The following is a 14,725-nucleotide window of genomic DNA, read 5'->3' as shown; positions in this document are numbered from 1 at the left end:
GCTTTAACCATTTATTTTGGTGGAGTCTTTAAGATGTTCTCTATCTTAAGATTATATTTTCAGAAAACAGAAACAATCTTACCTCTTCTTTCCGTATATGGATTTATTTTATTTCTTTGTCTTGTGTAATTGTTCTGGCTAGGCAATTACACATAATGGTTTCAGCATTTGTAATTTTACATCAAATCCATTCATTGTAACACATTGATTGCTACTTTTCAATTTATAAACCCGGACATTTATCACTATTCTTCCTCCAGTACAGGAGTCCATGACGCGGTGTGGGCCCTACTGGGCAGGCTGGGTGGAGGTTCTCTCCTACAAGAGTCCACGGCTCTGCGGAGGAAGAGTTCTCCAGTGCCTTAGTCCAGGGTGAGGCAGGAGTGCGGCTCCTTCAGTAGCTCAGTCCAGTGCGCTGCCGTGCAAGGGTCCTCCTGTGCAGGAGTACACAATGCAGCCGGAGTCCTACTGTGCCTTAGTCCAGGACGCAGGGGTGCTGGGTCCTCCGGTGCCATTGTCCAGGGCGCGGGGAGCTGGGTCCTCTGATGCCATAGTCCAGGGGGCGGCGGAACAGGAGTCTTGCGGCGCAGTAGTCCAGGGCGCACTGGAGTGTGGATCCTCAGGTGCCACAGTGCAGAGCACCACAGGGTGGAATTCTTGCCTTGCTATATCCAGGGTGCAGCGGGGCGGGGGTTCCCTTGTGCAGGAGTCCAGGACGAGACTGTGAAGGAGCAGGAGTCCTCCATGTAGGAGTCCTGGGGTGCTGGAGTCCAGAGCGCACTGAGGCTGGGTACTCTCGTGCCATAGAGTAGGGCATGACAGGACAGGGATCCTGCCCTGAGATAGTCCAGTGCTTGAGTCCGCAGTAATGCAATGGTCTTCCAATACTGGAGTTCATGGGGCGTGGTGGGGTCGGGGTCATTGCCTGACTTAGTTCAGGGCATACCAGGGCGGAGGTCCACAGTTGCCACAGTGAGGACCTCCGAGGAGTGTGGTTCCTGCCTTGCTGTAGTCGGGGGAGCGGGGGCAGGAGTCCTCTCTTGTCAGAGTCTCTGGCACGGTGGGGCTGGGGGTTTTCCTATGCGATAGCCCACGGGCCGGTGAGGCTGGGTCCTCCCGTGCCTTTGTCCAGGACGCAGGGGAGCGAGGGTCTTCAGTGGTGGAGTCCGTGGAGTGACGGGGATTGGGGTCCTCCAGTGCTGTCTTCCGGGCGCGGCGGAGTCGGGGACCTGTCCTGCGGTGGTCCAGGGCATGCGCGAGTGGTGGTCCTCCTGTGCCATAGTCCGAGGTGCGGAGGGGCGGGGATCACCTCATCCTGTAGTCCGCCACACACGACGCCCCAGTCCTGCTGTGCCTCAGTCCAGTGCGCCGGGGGACGGCTGTCCTGCTGTGCTGTAGGGCAGGACGCAGTGGGGCAGGGGTAGTCCAGAGAGCGCCCTGGCAGGGGGTCCTCCAGTGCTGGAATACAGCCCGTGACAGGTCAGGGGTGTTACTGTGCCGGAGTCGGTTTGCAGGGTCCCCCCCTACCATAGTCTAGGGGGAGACGGGGATAGGGTTTGCTAGTGTAGGTGTCCAGGATGCGGCGGGACAGGAGTCCTCTGGTGCAGGAGTCCAGGACATAGCGGAGTGGGAGTCCACCAATGCCGGAGTCCACCAATGCCAGAGTCCAGGGCTCTGCGAGGCCGGTTTTCCCCACGCCAGAGTGTAGGACACGTTCAGGCGAGGGTCTTGGCGTGCGGTAGTCCAGGGTGCGGTGGGGCAGGAGTGGTCCATATCTCCATGGCGGGGGTCCCTCTGTGCTGGAACCCAGTGCTCAGCGAATCGGGGGTCCTTCCGAGCTGTAGTCCAGGGCACGGCAAGGTGTGGGTCCTCTGGTGCCCTAGTACAGGGGATGGCGGGTCCTCCTGGGTCTTGGTCTAGGGCCCGGCAGGACTGGGGTCCTGGAGTCCACGAGGTAGCCCAAGTTGCCGCAGGACCAGGTCTTCTGGAAACACAGTCCAGCGCGCTGAGGGGCAGGAGTAGTTCAGGGCGAGCCAGGGCCAGAGTCCTCCAGAACCAGAGTCCAGGGTGTGGAGGGGCTGGGGTTCTGCAGTGACACGGTCCAGGACACCGTGGGGCGGGGCAGGGCCAGGATCCTCTGGTGCCTTAGTCCAGGGCGGAGAGGTCCTTCAGCAGCATAACCTAGCTCTTGGCATTGCAGGGGTCCATGGAGCCACCGGTCGGGGTCCTCCCGTGTTTTAGCCCAGGGCTGGGAGAGGACGGGGTCCTCCTTTACCCTAGTCCACGACATTGTGAGGCCCGGCTCCTGAACACTTACTGTCTGTGCCTCTACCGCGGCGGGGGAATACTATACCATCTCACGCAAGCCTAACAGAGCAGCTGTCCTTAAAAGCTTCCCAGTTGAGCGTGGCTTGGAGCAGGCCTGAGAAGCGTGCCCTTAGATGGCTTCAAGGGCTCTGAGCAGTGTTTAAGGAATCCAGCTGACCTCAGTTACTCCAAGCTCTTTTCCACTCAGCAGAACTTCTGGCCACAGGGTCCCCCATCTGCGGAGCCCTTTCATCATCCCAGATCCCCACACGGTGGACTCCCTCTCATCCTCACGATCTCAGCTCAGGCCTTATTCATCATCCCATTCTAGGCACTAGGCCTGTCCCAGAAGAAATGGGTCAGATTAAGAGCTAAATGTGTTTTCATGGTCACTTTTCTTCAGCCCTCCTTTTTTTGTGCCAACATCTTTGGGCTTCTGGATAAAGTTTTCAGCAGCTGCATGCAGCTCCATTTTTCTTACCAGGTAAGAGACTGTGCTTGAGTCCGCAGTAAGGCAATGGTCCTCCAATGCTGGGGGACTCCAAAAGTCGTCATGAAAACAAAGGCACAACGCTTGTGACCAGAGAACTCCCAGTCCTCTCCCTGCGTAGGAAAACTGGACTTCTCCGGAAGGCTCTAGTTCCTGGCAAATCTCTAGGGCCACTCAATTGCGCTGTCCCCCACCTTTGCTTCTGGTTCTGAAGGGACTGAAGTTGGGAATCCTTTCTAAGTCTCTACACACGGAGCCCTTCTTTTGTGGGAATGTTTTGCCATACACTAGGATTCTCATTTACCTTTCAGGGCCTTCCAGAATCCTGATGTGCTTTGGCTTCTGTTCCTGGAAGGGAGGCCACTGAACTGCTCTGGAGCTGAAGTTCAAATATTCATCACTGTTATTAAATCTTTACATAGCATGTTCTTTCCTTCTGGCAGGCTCGTGGTTTGCTTGTATGTAGATGGGCTTGTATGTAGATGGAGTGGTGTGCGTCCTCATTAGGTAACACCCTCAGTCTTTCATGCTGAAATTGGCCATTTTATTTGTAACTCACTATACAATCCATTTGCTCGTCCAGTGTCCCTTAGAAGCATGCAGAGTGTTCTGTAGAATGCCATAGAGACCTGGGCTTAGGGAAAATATTTGACCAAAAGTCCGCCAACTCCCATGAGTATCTCCCCACAACTTGTACAGGGCTAGTCTCTGGGTATATAGGAAATGAAACCGTGCCTGAGCAGATGTTACAAACACCCTCCCCTGAGAGACTCCAGGGCTGCTTTATTCAAGCAAAACAGTGCTCTAATAAGCTCAGAATTGAGAGAAACAATTTTCATTCCATCTTTCTCAAAAACTCCCTTTGTGACTTTAGACATAATAATAACACTGCCTAGGTAGTGAACACCTCTGTGCCAAGAAGTATCATGATCGTTGCCTGAGCTGTAATTCTCACCATAGTCCTGCAGGAGAGCTGCTATTACTGCTTATTACACAGATGGGCAGCCTGAGGCTCAGATGGAGTTAAGTGGCTTAATTGGTAGCAATAGAGGCAGGATTTGAACCCAGGGCTGCCTGATCACCAAACAAAATTGTATTCAACACGATGCACTTAACACGTCTGGCCCTCCCTTGAAGATGGTGGCTTGTCTCTCTTTCTGTAGGCAAATGTCATGTCATAACAATATTAAACGATTACAAGTAATGTCCCTATCTGCTTCTACACTGCTGTTGAAATATTATTTTAGATCTGCCAAAATAAAATGCAACTCATTAACAAGAATGGGGGGTGCACACATCCCTGCCTTCCTGAGTAGTCTATTCATCCAAAGACTAAAGGATGACCAGCCTCCAGCCGGGATATTCAAAGACACAGTCACCCTGCCATGCAGCCTGAGGCTGGTGAACGTCCAATCCCCTTTTTAAGAAGCTTGTGGCATGAGCTCTTCAAACGTACAACCACAAAGGAAAGGCACAGCCGGTGTGAGCGAGGCTGATAAGATGGGCATTTTGTCTGCTTCAAGGTTAGAATGCAACCTGTCTATCAAATGTGGTTATCTGACCTTCACAATGCTGCAGTCCAGCTAAGGCCTGCAAATATTCCTCCACCATTTACTATGGATGAAACAATAATGTGCTCTGGGGAATCCAGTTACACACACACATGCGTGCACACACACTGCTCCTGCTGTCTCAGAGCTTCTAGGTTGGCAAGGAGGAGGTGTAAACACTAGTAGGTAAGTCCACTACCAGTAGCAAGTTATCATCTAGTTATCAATTAGATCCAACAAGGTAGAACACAGTATGACAGAAGCAAACAAGGTGGAGATGAGATCTGACTCCCTTTCCCTTATGAAACTGATGATGGAATAGTGTATGAAAGACTTGCTTGAATGAATCTCATATTTTCCAGTGTTTTCTATCCCCGTGATTGGAACTTTTATTCATCTATATCATTATCCAAAAGGAAAAAACAGATTTTCCTAAGACCATCCTCTGTCTTATCCCTCATATCCCCAAACATCACCAAGCCCTGCCCACTTTTACCTCCTCAGTTTCTCTCCAGTTGCTCTGTTTTCTCCATACGCACTAGCGATATCTTGGCTACATGAAGACTACCAGCAGCAGCTGGGGCAACCAGCACCCTGTGGACCTGCATAGGGTGCATAGACTATGTCCAAATGATAGAATAATCCAAATCTCTTTGCATGGGGCATGGTGTGGCTATCTGAGAATAACCTGGCTTTTACAGGAAGGAGAAAGGAGAATGCTTCTTGAGGGGAAGAAACCAACAGGAATGTGCCTCAGGGAACTCTCCAGAGGGGAGTGAGTTGTAAAGACTATTTTGGTAGTTTGCATGTTTCTTGTGTTTCTTGGGTTCCTTGGCCCTGAAGAGCGACCATTTAGTCATTTGACAAATATTTGGGTGTCAACTCCAGGGTTCAATAGTGAGCAATATGCACAGAATTTCTTCCCTAGTAGAGCTTTGAGTCTAACAGAAAGAGGTGACGTTATTCACAGAATTATGTAATAAGGGGAAGTGCAGCAGACCCAGGTGTGCTGCAAGAGCCTGGGAAGATGGACTGACCCCAAGAGGGAGGCAGGAAAGACTGCCCCCAGGAAGGAAGCAGCACTTGAGCTAGAATCAGGGAGAAAACTAGGGAAAGACACAGCATTCAGGAGGAAGTAGAAGCTGGTCCATGAGGATGGTGGTGTGGAGACGTGGAGAGGTGCACCAATACCCAGGTCCCTGGATTTATTGTTGAGCTGCTGAACTAACCAATGCTGGCTCTCGCCCAATCTCTGCACTTCTTGTTTTGCAAGATTATACATTTTTTAATTTAAAAGCTAGTATGAGTTGGGATCTGTTGCTTTTCTGAGACCCCGTCCTGTGAGGTAGACAGGGGCCTCATGGTACTCTGCGGAAGCTAAAGATGGAGAAGAGGTTTGGAATGCCAGCAGAAGAGAAGCTTTAATGGATCATTTAAGATGAGGTTGCTACCCGTAGACTGCCCAGATTCGCTACCCGGCTTTGTGACCTTGGACTCTCTGTGTCTGTTTTCCAATCTGAAAAATGGAATAATGATAGTATCTGCCTCTGCCTGCAAGACCCTGACCTATCAGACCAACTACCTTTTCACTTGGAACTCTCTTCCTTCACCGCACCCCAACCTGACCGCTCATTAACACTTTACATGGGCCTGTTTTCCTTTTTGAGATTTTGCTCAAGACATTTCCCTCATCAAAATTAACTTTGGTCCATCTCCCCCTATTGGAATTCAACCCATTCTCCAGAAATCAGTTCAAATTGTATCACCAGAAAGCCTCTCTCAATTACCTCCGCCCTCTTTCATACTTTGGGCCATTTCTGCCATAATTTCTTATGTTTTTCTTTTTTGGTACATATTGGCATAGGTACATATGATCTCCACTTCTACTCAAATGTGTAGTTACTGCGGGCAATCCCTATGGGTATAGTCCTATCCCAAGAGTCCTGGGCAGAGGGTCTCCCTCTTTCACCCAGGCTGCTGCAGCCTCGACCTCCTGGGCTCAACTGATCCTCTCACCTTAGCCTTTCCAGTAGCTGGTACTAAAAGGCAGGCACCCCCATGCTTGGCTAATTTTCATATTTTCATAGAGATGGGGTTTCACCATGTTGCCTTGCTTGGTCTCAAGCAATCCACCTGCTTCAGCCTCTCCACATCCTGGAATGACAGCGTGAGCTACCACACCTGGCCACATGCCGAATACTTTAGAGTCATTTATGCCTGACGCTTCCAGGGCATGCAGAAGTATGGTAGCACTAACCGACACATTAACCAACTGCCTCGCTTGCTTTTCTTTTGACTCAGTTTATACATTTTCTTAATTTAAATTTTAATTTCAACATGAATACATCTTTGAAATAAATAAAATAATCTCTTTGAATATTTGACATAATGTAGAAGAAATTGACAAAGGGACATCTCTACTTCATTTTCCATCTCACAATAGGGTAGAAATACACTCCTCTAAAGTGATCCCATATATTACATAGCCATCTTGCTGTGGTTAATGTAGAATGTTTCTGCAATATCACGTGCATGACAGGGCATATCCAAAAAACATTTGAGTGAAAGTAATACTAGATTCTAGAAAGTATCTAGACACTTAAGAGCAGGCGGTGATGATGTTAATTAACAATAACAATGTCAAGGGGCTGGCTTTTGCCCTTCCCTAATAAACATAAAGAGCATAGAAACTCAGCAAATTTTCTCTTACTGTATTCATTGTTTGGATTTTGAGTCAGTAAATGCTTTCCACAGGGGTCATCTTGTGAGTCATCCTGTCATTTTGCTGTGTCCCATCTTCATCCTTGCACTTTTCCCTTTCTCCCACTTTGGTGTGGATTGAGAGGAGTATTATGCTGATGGAATGCCCTATCCTGATTTGCCATCTATTAGAACTTCCCTCAATTTTTAAAATGCTTCTTAATATGGTTTGGATTTGTGCACCCTCCACTCCCAATCTCATGTGGAATTGTAATGGCCAGTGTTGGAGGAGGGGCTTGGTGTAAAGCGATCGGATCATGGATGTGGTTTCTAGTGGTTTAGCCTCATCCCCCTAGTGCTGTCTGAAGACAAAGTTCTCCTGAGATCTGCTTGTTTAAAAAGTGTGTAGCACCTCCCCTGACTCCTTTCAGCCATGTGAATATAAGCTTGCTTCCTTTTCCCCTTCTGCCATGATTGTAAGTTTCCTGAGGCCTCCCTATAAACATAAGTCTATACAGCCCACGGAACTGTGAGCCAATTCAATCTCTTTTCTTTTTCAATTACCCAGTCTCAGGTATATCTTTATAGCACTGTGAGAGCAGACTAATACACTCCTCCTCAGAAAGCATTCAATTCAGCTATGTCTAAACGTATGCCAGCTGTCCTGGGGGATTATCTTAGCCAATCATTCTTCCTCTTCAGCAAGATCTATTTGCCTATCACAGCTTGACCTATAGTTCCTACCATACTTGTCAGTAACAAGTAGCCCATAACATCTGTAGGGACTTTATTGAAATCAAAGAGGTTCCTTAGTTCTTTATTATCAGGCATTAGGAAAACCGATCAACTTTCTCATTTAATAAGGTGCCTGTTGCTTTGAAAAATTGCTCAAAAGAAGAAAGGAGAGGCTTACTTAAAGATATCACTATAGGCGTGGCATGCTGGTCCACACCTGTAATCCCAGTACTTTGGGAGGCTGAGGAGAAAGGATCAGTTGAGACCAGAAATTCAATACCAGCCTAGGTGACATGGCAAAACCTCATCTCTACAAAACAAAACAAAACAAAACAAAACAAAACAAAATACACAAAATATGTAGGCACGGTGGCATGTGCTTGTATTCTCCGTTACTCAGGAGACTGAGGTCGGAGAATCACTGAGCCCAGGGAGGTTGAGACTGCAGTGAGCCATGATCATGCCACTCCACTCTAATCTGGGTGACAGAGCAAGAGTGTGTCTCCAAAAAAAAAAAGAAAAAAAAAAAAACCAGGCTATCACTATACTATCTGTAACTGTTCTTAATTAGTATAACTAGGTATTTCCCAACAGTGGAAACTCAAAACAGACTACATTTTTGTACATCAAGATAAATTGTCATAGTCAGTTAATTCCTTTGCTTACAACTGCCCAATAAATGAATGAGGACTCACTTCACCAATAAATAAGAAGGGTAAACAGCATGTGGGGCCTGTAGATGCCTTTTGCAGGACCCTCTTTTTCTCTTCCTCAAGTTGCAATGTGTGTATTTCTCTAGGTGGGCACGTCATAGATACTGTCACACTAGATCAGAATCTGGAGAGAGAGATACCGGTGTCATGCTTACACCTGCAGAATGGGAACAAGCCCAGAGAAATCAAGACGATTAAGCAGAGAGCTTCCATACTGGAGATAAACCAGCTATGCAAAATATCACACTTATTGAACAAAAAAGCATTGTACCATCGAAATAACTGATTTAACTAAGAAGTAAAGGAACTGATGCCCCAACAGAGCACTGAGAGCCACACAGAGAGGAGCTGCATTTCAAACAAGGTCATTGCTGTTGTCTCCACCCTTAGTTAAGTGTCTCTTCTTCACCCTTCCTTACCAAAGTTCTGCTTGATCATCATTTTGTTTTCTTTTTTCTTTTTCGTGCTTCACTTCTTTGAGAAAATATAAGCCAAAATCTTACATAAAACAGGAACTGAACTTTTGACAATGTTAGCCATTGAAACAACAACAAAAAAGGTTTCTATTATTTCTCATCTCTGTGCTATCCACTACAGTAGCCAATAGCCACAGGTTACTATTACAATTAAATTTAATTCAAGTAAAACAAAATGTAACATAAGCTGGTTAGTTGGAGGAGGCCTGAAATGTTTCGAAGATGAAAATGGTTTGATAAACAACATTTTTTTTTTTTTTTTTTGAGATGAGGTCTCGCTCTGTTGCCCAGGCTGTAGTGCAGTGGTACGATCACAGCTCACTGCAACTCTCAGGTTCAAGAAATTCTCCTGTCCAGTCTCCCAAGTAGCTGGGACTACAGGCACACCCCACCACGCCTGGCTATGTTTTTGTATTTTAGTAGAGATGGGGTTTCCCTGTGTTGCTAAGGCTGGTCTTGAACTCCTAAGCTCAGGCAATCCACCTGCCCTGGAGTCCCAAAATGCTGGGATTACAGGCGTGAGCCACCACATCTGGCAATAAACAGCATATTTAAACACTGGAATGTTATGCAAATATTCCAGGCATGGTTAGGAAAAACAATTAATCTCACAAAAGTTGCTTATGTTATTATATAGACTAAGAGACCAAGATTCTCCAGGACACTTACTATGTTACATGTGTGAAGTACAATATAATGCCATATATAAATTGTGACCTCAACTCAAGTCCCCGTCTTTTCATATGGAAAATTCTATTAATTATACTGCCCTTCCCCTTTTTAGGTTTTCTGCAGGAGTTAATATAATACACTTTGTCAAATGCTTAATACCATGTGCAACACTGGTAGGGGAGATATAAATGTCAGCTTAAGTGCTTAAAAAAATTCCCAGTTCACATTAAGTACTCAATAGATTGGGTTTAACATCGTGAGTGCATGTGTTTCTGCAGCAATGCTCATCTTGGGCTGGGTGGTGCCTACACAGAGAAAGACTCTGGCCTCTTCTCATCCACATGTATCTGTCTTATGCCTGGTTCCCATTCCCAGATCCTTGCTGAAACAGTGAAGGGTGATGGGCACCTCAGGGCAACTAAGTTGCTCCCTAAACATCTTCCTTCTCCCAAATGTTCCTGTGGTCTTTAGCATTTAAGAGGAATCTCTCAACACTCTCAAGGGGTGATCCTCTCATGGAACGCCAGTGGGGAAGAGGCTGCAGGAAAGTCAGGCTCTGTGCACTTGCCTGACAGCTGCAAATGGTTCTGTTTCCAAGCCCACAGATCACTACAAAGAAGGCAATTTATATGATATAATAATGTGATTCTTTGGTGCCTCAGTCCACACTGGCATTTTAATACTCCTCGAGTGGATTGCATGGTGGTCAATCAAAAGATATGTCTAACTGGAACTTGTGAATGTGCCTTTATTTGGAAAACATTCTGCAGATGTAATCAAATCCAGCACCTTCAGATGAAGGCATCTCATCGTGGATTAGGATGCGCCCGAAATCCAATGACAAGTATCCTTATAAGAAAAGCGGCTGGTAGGGCCCAGTGGTTCACACATACCATCTCGGCACTGAGGAAGGTCAAGTTGGGAGGATCACTTGAACTGCAGGCGTTCAAGACCTGCCCGGGCAACATGGTGAGACCCTGTCTCTCCAAAATATATATAAAATATAATAGCCAGGCATTATGGCACCTGCCTGTAGTCCAGCTACCAGCTAATCAGGAGGCTGAGGTGAGAGCATAACTTGAATCTGGGAGGTTGAGGCTTCAGTGAGCTGTGGTCATGATACTGCCCTCCAGCCTGGGTGGCCCCTGGCCCCTCCACAACCTGCACTAGAAGAGCTGGGCCCCGGCTCTGGGAACCATGCAGCCTCTGAGGTGGGGCTGAGCGCCAGTTCCCGTCCTCCTGCAGCTGAGGACCAACACCCTGACTTAGGTGCCCTGGAGGCTTCTGGCCCAAGGGACCGCACTGCTGGTGGCACTGGCAGGGTCGGAGTTTGCCACAGCGGCGCCTTGTGCAGGTTGCCACTGCAGCTGAACCTACAGCAGAGGCAGGCAGGGCTGTTCCCAGACAGCCTGGGGATAGCTGAGGGCATGGCCCTTTCACCATAGAGTCAGCTCTTTCTTGCAGGCACCCAGAGCAGGGTGTGTAGGCTCTGGGCATAGGGCAGCCTCCAGGAAATGGCTGAGCAGCCGGTTCCCACCCTCCTGCAGCTGAGGCCTGACCACCCGAGTTAGCCGCTGGGCGGCGTCTGGCCCTGGGGTCCGCCTGGCTGCTGTAAGAGCATGGTCTGGGGTCGCCACCAAGGCTACTGCACCCATGTGCAGTGGCTGCTGCAGCTGAGCCCGTGAGGGAGGCTGGCAAGGCGTTTCCCAGACAGCCTCAGGGTCATGGAGTGGACCACCATCCCAGCCTAGGGTCCGTGGTTCCTTTGCCTGCGCCCAGAGTTCCAGGTCGCGGACACTGGGAACTGTGCAGCCAGGGGGACTGAGCCGAGGGCACAGGTTTCTGCCCTGAGGCAGCTGCAGGGCTGACTTCCTGAATTCGGCGCTGAGATGGCGTTGGCCCCTGTGTCAGGGCTCTTGATGGTGCAGGCAAAGTGCCGGGTTGCTCTGCTGCTGCCGTGCCCTTGTACAGGTGGCAGCTGCAGCTGAGCTCTCAGGAGAGGCCGGCAGGGTTGGTCCCAGAAAGCTTGAGGATCGCCCAGTGCACCGCTCTCCCAGCCTAGGGTCCACTCTTCCTTGGCCCGCGCCCAGAGCTCGGGGTTTCAGGCGCTGGGCCCTGTGCGGCTGCCCAGAATACGCAGAGCTGCAGGTTCCTGCCCTGGCAAGGCCTCCAGCCATGGAATCTGCCCTGGTGTTGGCAGGCGCTGAGCACAGTGCAGGCGCTGGGATGGGGCTGAGATGCAGGTTTCTGCCCTCTGGCTGCTGGGGGGCCGACCGCCTTAATTAGGTGCCACAGAGGCTTTTGGTCATGGGGTCCGCACTGCCGGTGGCTTGCACAGGGTCGGGGGCTGCCACAGCTGCTATAGTTCACTGTGTACACGTGGCAGCCGCCCCTGACCCCACCGCTGAGGCTGCTGGGCTGGTCCGGTCCCAGACGGCCTGAGGGTCATATGCCCGCGCCCAGAGCACCGGGTGGCGGACGCTGGGCACTGTGCAGCCTCCAGGAATCCGCCGAAGGGCAGGTTCCCGCTCTTCTGCAGCTGTGGGCCGACTGCCTGACTTTGCCACTCGGTGGCGTCTGGCTCTAGGGTTTCGGGGCGGCTGGTGTGGCGGGCAGAGGCCGGGTTTGCCACCGCTGCCCACCATGAGCAGGTAGCAGCTGCAGCGGAGCATTAGACTGAGTCTGGCAGGGCTGACCCCAGATGGCCTGAGGATGGGAGAGTGCAGGGTCTTCCCACCCTAGGTCCGCTCTTCCTTTGCTCTTATCCAGAGCGCGTTGTGCGGGCGCTGGGCTCTGTGCAGCCGCCAAGATGGGGCTCAGCAGCAGATTTCCACCCTGCTGCAGCTGGAGGAGGAACACCTGAATCAGCCGCTGAGGCAGCATCTGGCCCTGGGGTTCCTGCTGCTGGTGACGCGGCCAGGGTCAGGGTTGGTTACAGGTGGCAGCTGCTGCTAAACCCATTGGGAGCCTTAGGGTCACCAAGTTCACCGTCCTTTCATCGTAGTATCTGATCTTTGGCCCGCGCCCAGAGTGCAGGGTCGCCTCGCTGGGCACTGCATAGCCTCTGGGAGGGGGTCAGCGGCAGTTTCACGTCCTCCTGCAGCTACGTGGCCTAAGGTCTTAGGTGCGGAGGTGCTCTCTGGCCCTGCTGTCCACGCTGCTGGTGGCGGGGACAGGGTCAAGGGTTGCCACTACTGCTCCCATGCGCCGTCGGCAGATGGCAGTTGCAGCTGAGCCCACAGCTGAGGCTGTTGAGGCTGTTCCTAGATGGTCAGAGTGTCGCTGAGTTCACCGCCATGCCACCCTAGGTTCCGCTGTTTCTTGGCTTGCACCCAGAGCACCGGGTCACAGGTGCTTGGCCCTGTGCAGCCACGGGAATGGTGCTGAGTGCAGGCTCCCGTCTTCCTGAGAAGCGGACCAACCACTGGAATTAGGCCCTGTGGTGGCATCTGACCCTAAGGTCCAAGCTGCTGGTGGCATGGGCAGGATAGAAGTAGCCTCCCTTGCTGCTGCGTGCCATTTACACTGTCGTGGGGAACAGACTGGTCTGTGCTGTGTATGGTCAGTGGAGTCTTCTCTGGACATTCTTCACTGATATCTGCTAACGTGGCTCATCTTCTCTTTGATTTTGTGTGTATTGGCACCCACTGAGGAAGTTTCTGGTCACCCAATGCCATTTTCCTCTAGCCTCCAAGACCTCACATTCTGAGGCCAGCATGTCCCACCAGGGGCCTCCACTGGTCCAGTCAAACCATTTATGTGTCCCCCTCCCACTAAGCTTGGAGAGACTGAATTTTCAGGCAGCACTCACAAGCTGAGAGTAAGGGAATTGATCTCTAAGGCACTTCCCACTGTCCTGCCACCCTGTCATTCCTGGGCCACCCTATGTGCACTACAGAAGACATCAGCTTCCATATTTTCTGATCTTTAACTGTCTATTTTTTCTTATCTATCTCTTTGAGCGAGTCCCAGGAGGATGCTGGGGCTGAATACCTGATCAGAGACACAGGCAGAGCCATAGTCACATCTCCTGGGAACTTTCTCCTTCCTGTGTAGTTCAAAGCTCTTCTCTTCCTCTTGTTCATAGAAACTCCCCTTACATTAAACTTTTGACTAAAACCATCCCTTCAGCTTGATAAAATTTTAGACAGGATGATTTCTGATTCTAGGCTCCTTTTTTTTTTTTTTTTTTTAGCATGTTCTAGAAATGTTATCATTGTAAATTCTTTCTCTGCCTCTTTGACATAGACATCTTTGTAAGAGCCCACTTGTCAGTTTTACACTTCAGAAATGTCCATTTCAAGAACCTCAGAGCCATCCCTTTGAAATATAATTCTCAAGAAAGATAACACCATTATCTCCCAGACTCCATGAGAGAGTAAGAGCAAAATTTTGGTGGGCATATTGCTCTAATTTGTAAAATTACCTTCTGTCATAAAGATAAAAAGATAGTTTAGTATTCCTTTGGAAAAAGACAACTAGCAAAGAAAGGTGGTCTATTATCTCCCCCTCATCCCAACTCTTAAAATCTCTACTGCTGTTTGTTTCAGTGGTGCTGAGTTCAGACTAAGTACTGGCCTCTTTACCCTTTTGCAATAGCCTTCAATAACAGCTTTTTTATGTGTTTAACTTTGCCAGGTGCAACTTTTTTCTTTGACAATTTCCACCCTAACTAGAACTTCCATTAAAGTCATAGTAGGATTCAAGGCAGTCAAACTTGACTCACATACGTAAAAAATCTCTTTAGGATTTAGAAACCCACATTCTCTTCAATAAATTGTTTCTTGAGACTATTGCCTTATTAAAACTGTCTAGGTCTTATTTTGGCATTGAAAAGGAGAATGCCAATTTTTAAATAAGTCTCTGCTCACTTTTAATTTCTACTATCACAATTTTATTGCTTTCCATGGCTGAACAAGGAGAAGAGTAGAACACAATTTTAAATTAAATTTTATTTAATTTTTACTATTACAATGTTTTTGCTTTCTGTGACTGAAAAGAGAAAACTCGAACAAAGCACTCTAGTCTATAAAGAAACTAGAACAAAGAATCACATCTCATTAATACATTTCAGAAAGTTAC

The sequence above is a fragment of the Trachypithecus francoisi genome, unplaced genomic scaffold (assembly GCF_009764315.1).
Source record: "Trachypithecus francoisi isolate TF-2019V2 unplaced genomic scaffold, Tfra_2.0 Contig00480, whole genome shotgun sequence".
NCBI lineage: Eukaryota > Metazoa > Chordata > Mammalia > Primates > Cercopithecidae > Trachypithecus > Trachypithecus francoisi.
The sequence above is the reverse complement of the archived record's forward strand: the minus strand, read 5'-3'. Positions refer to the sequence as shown.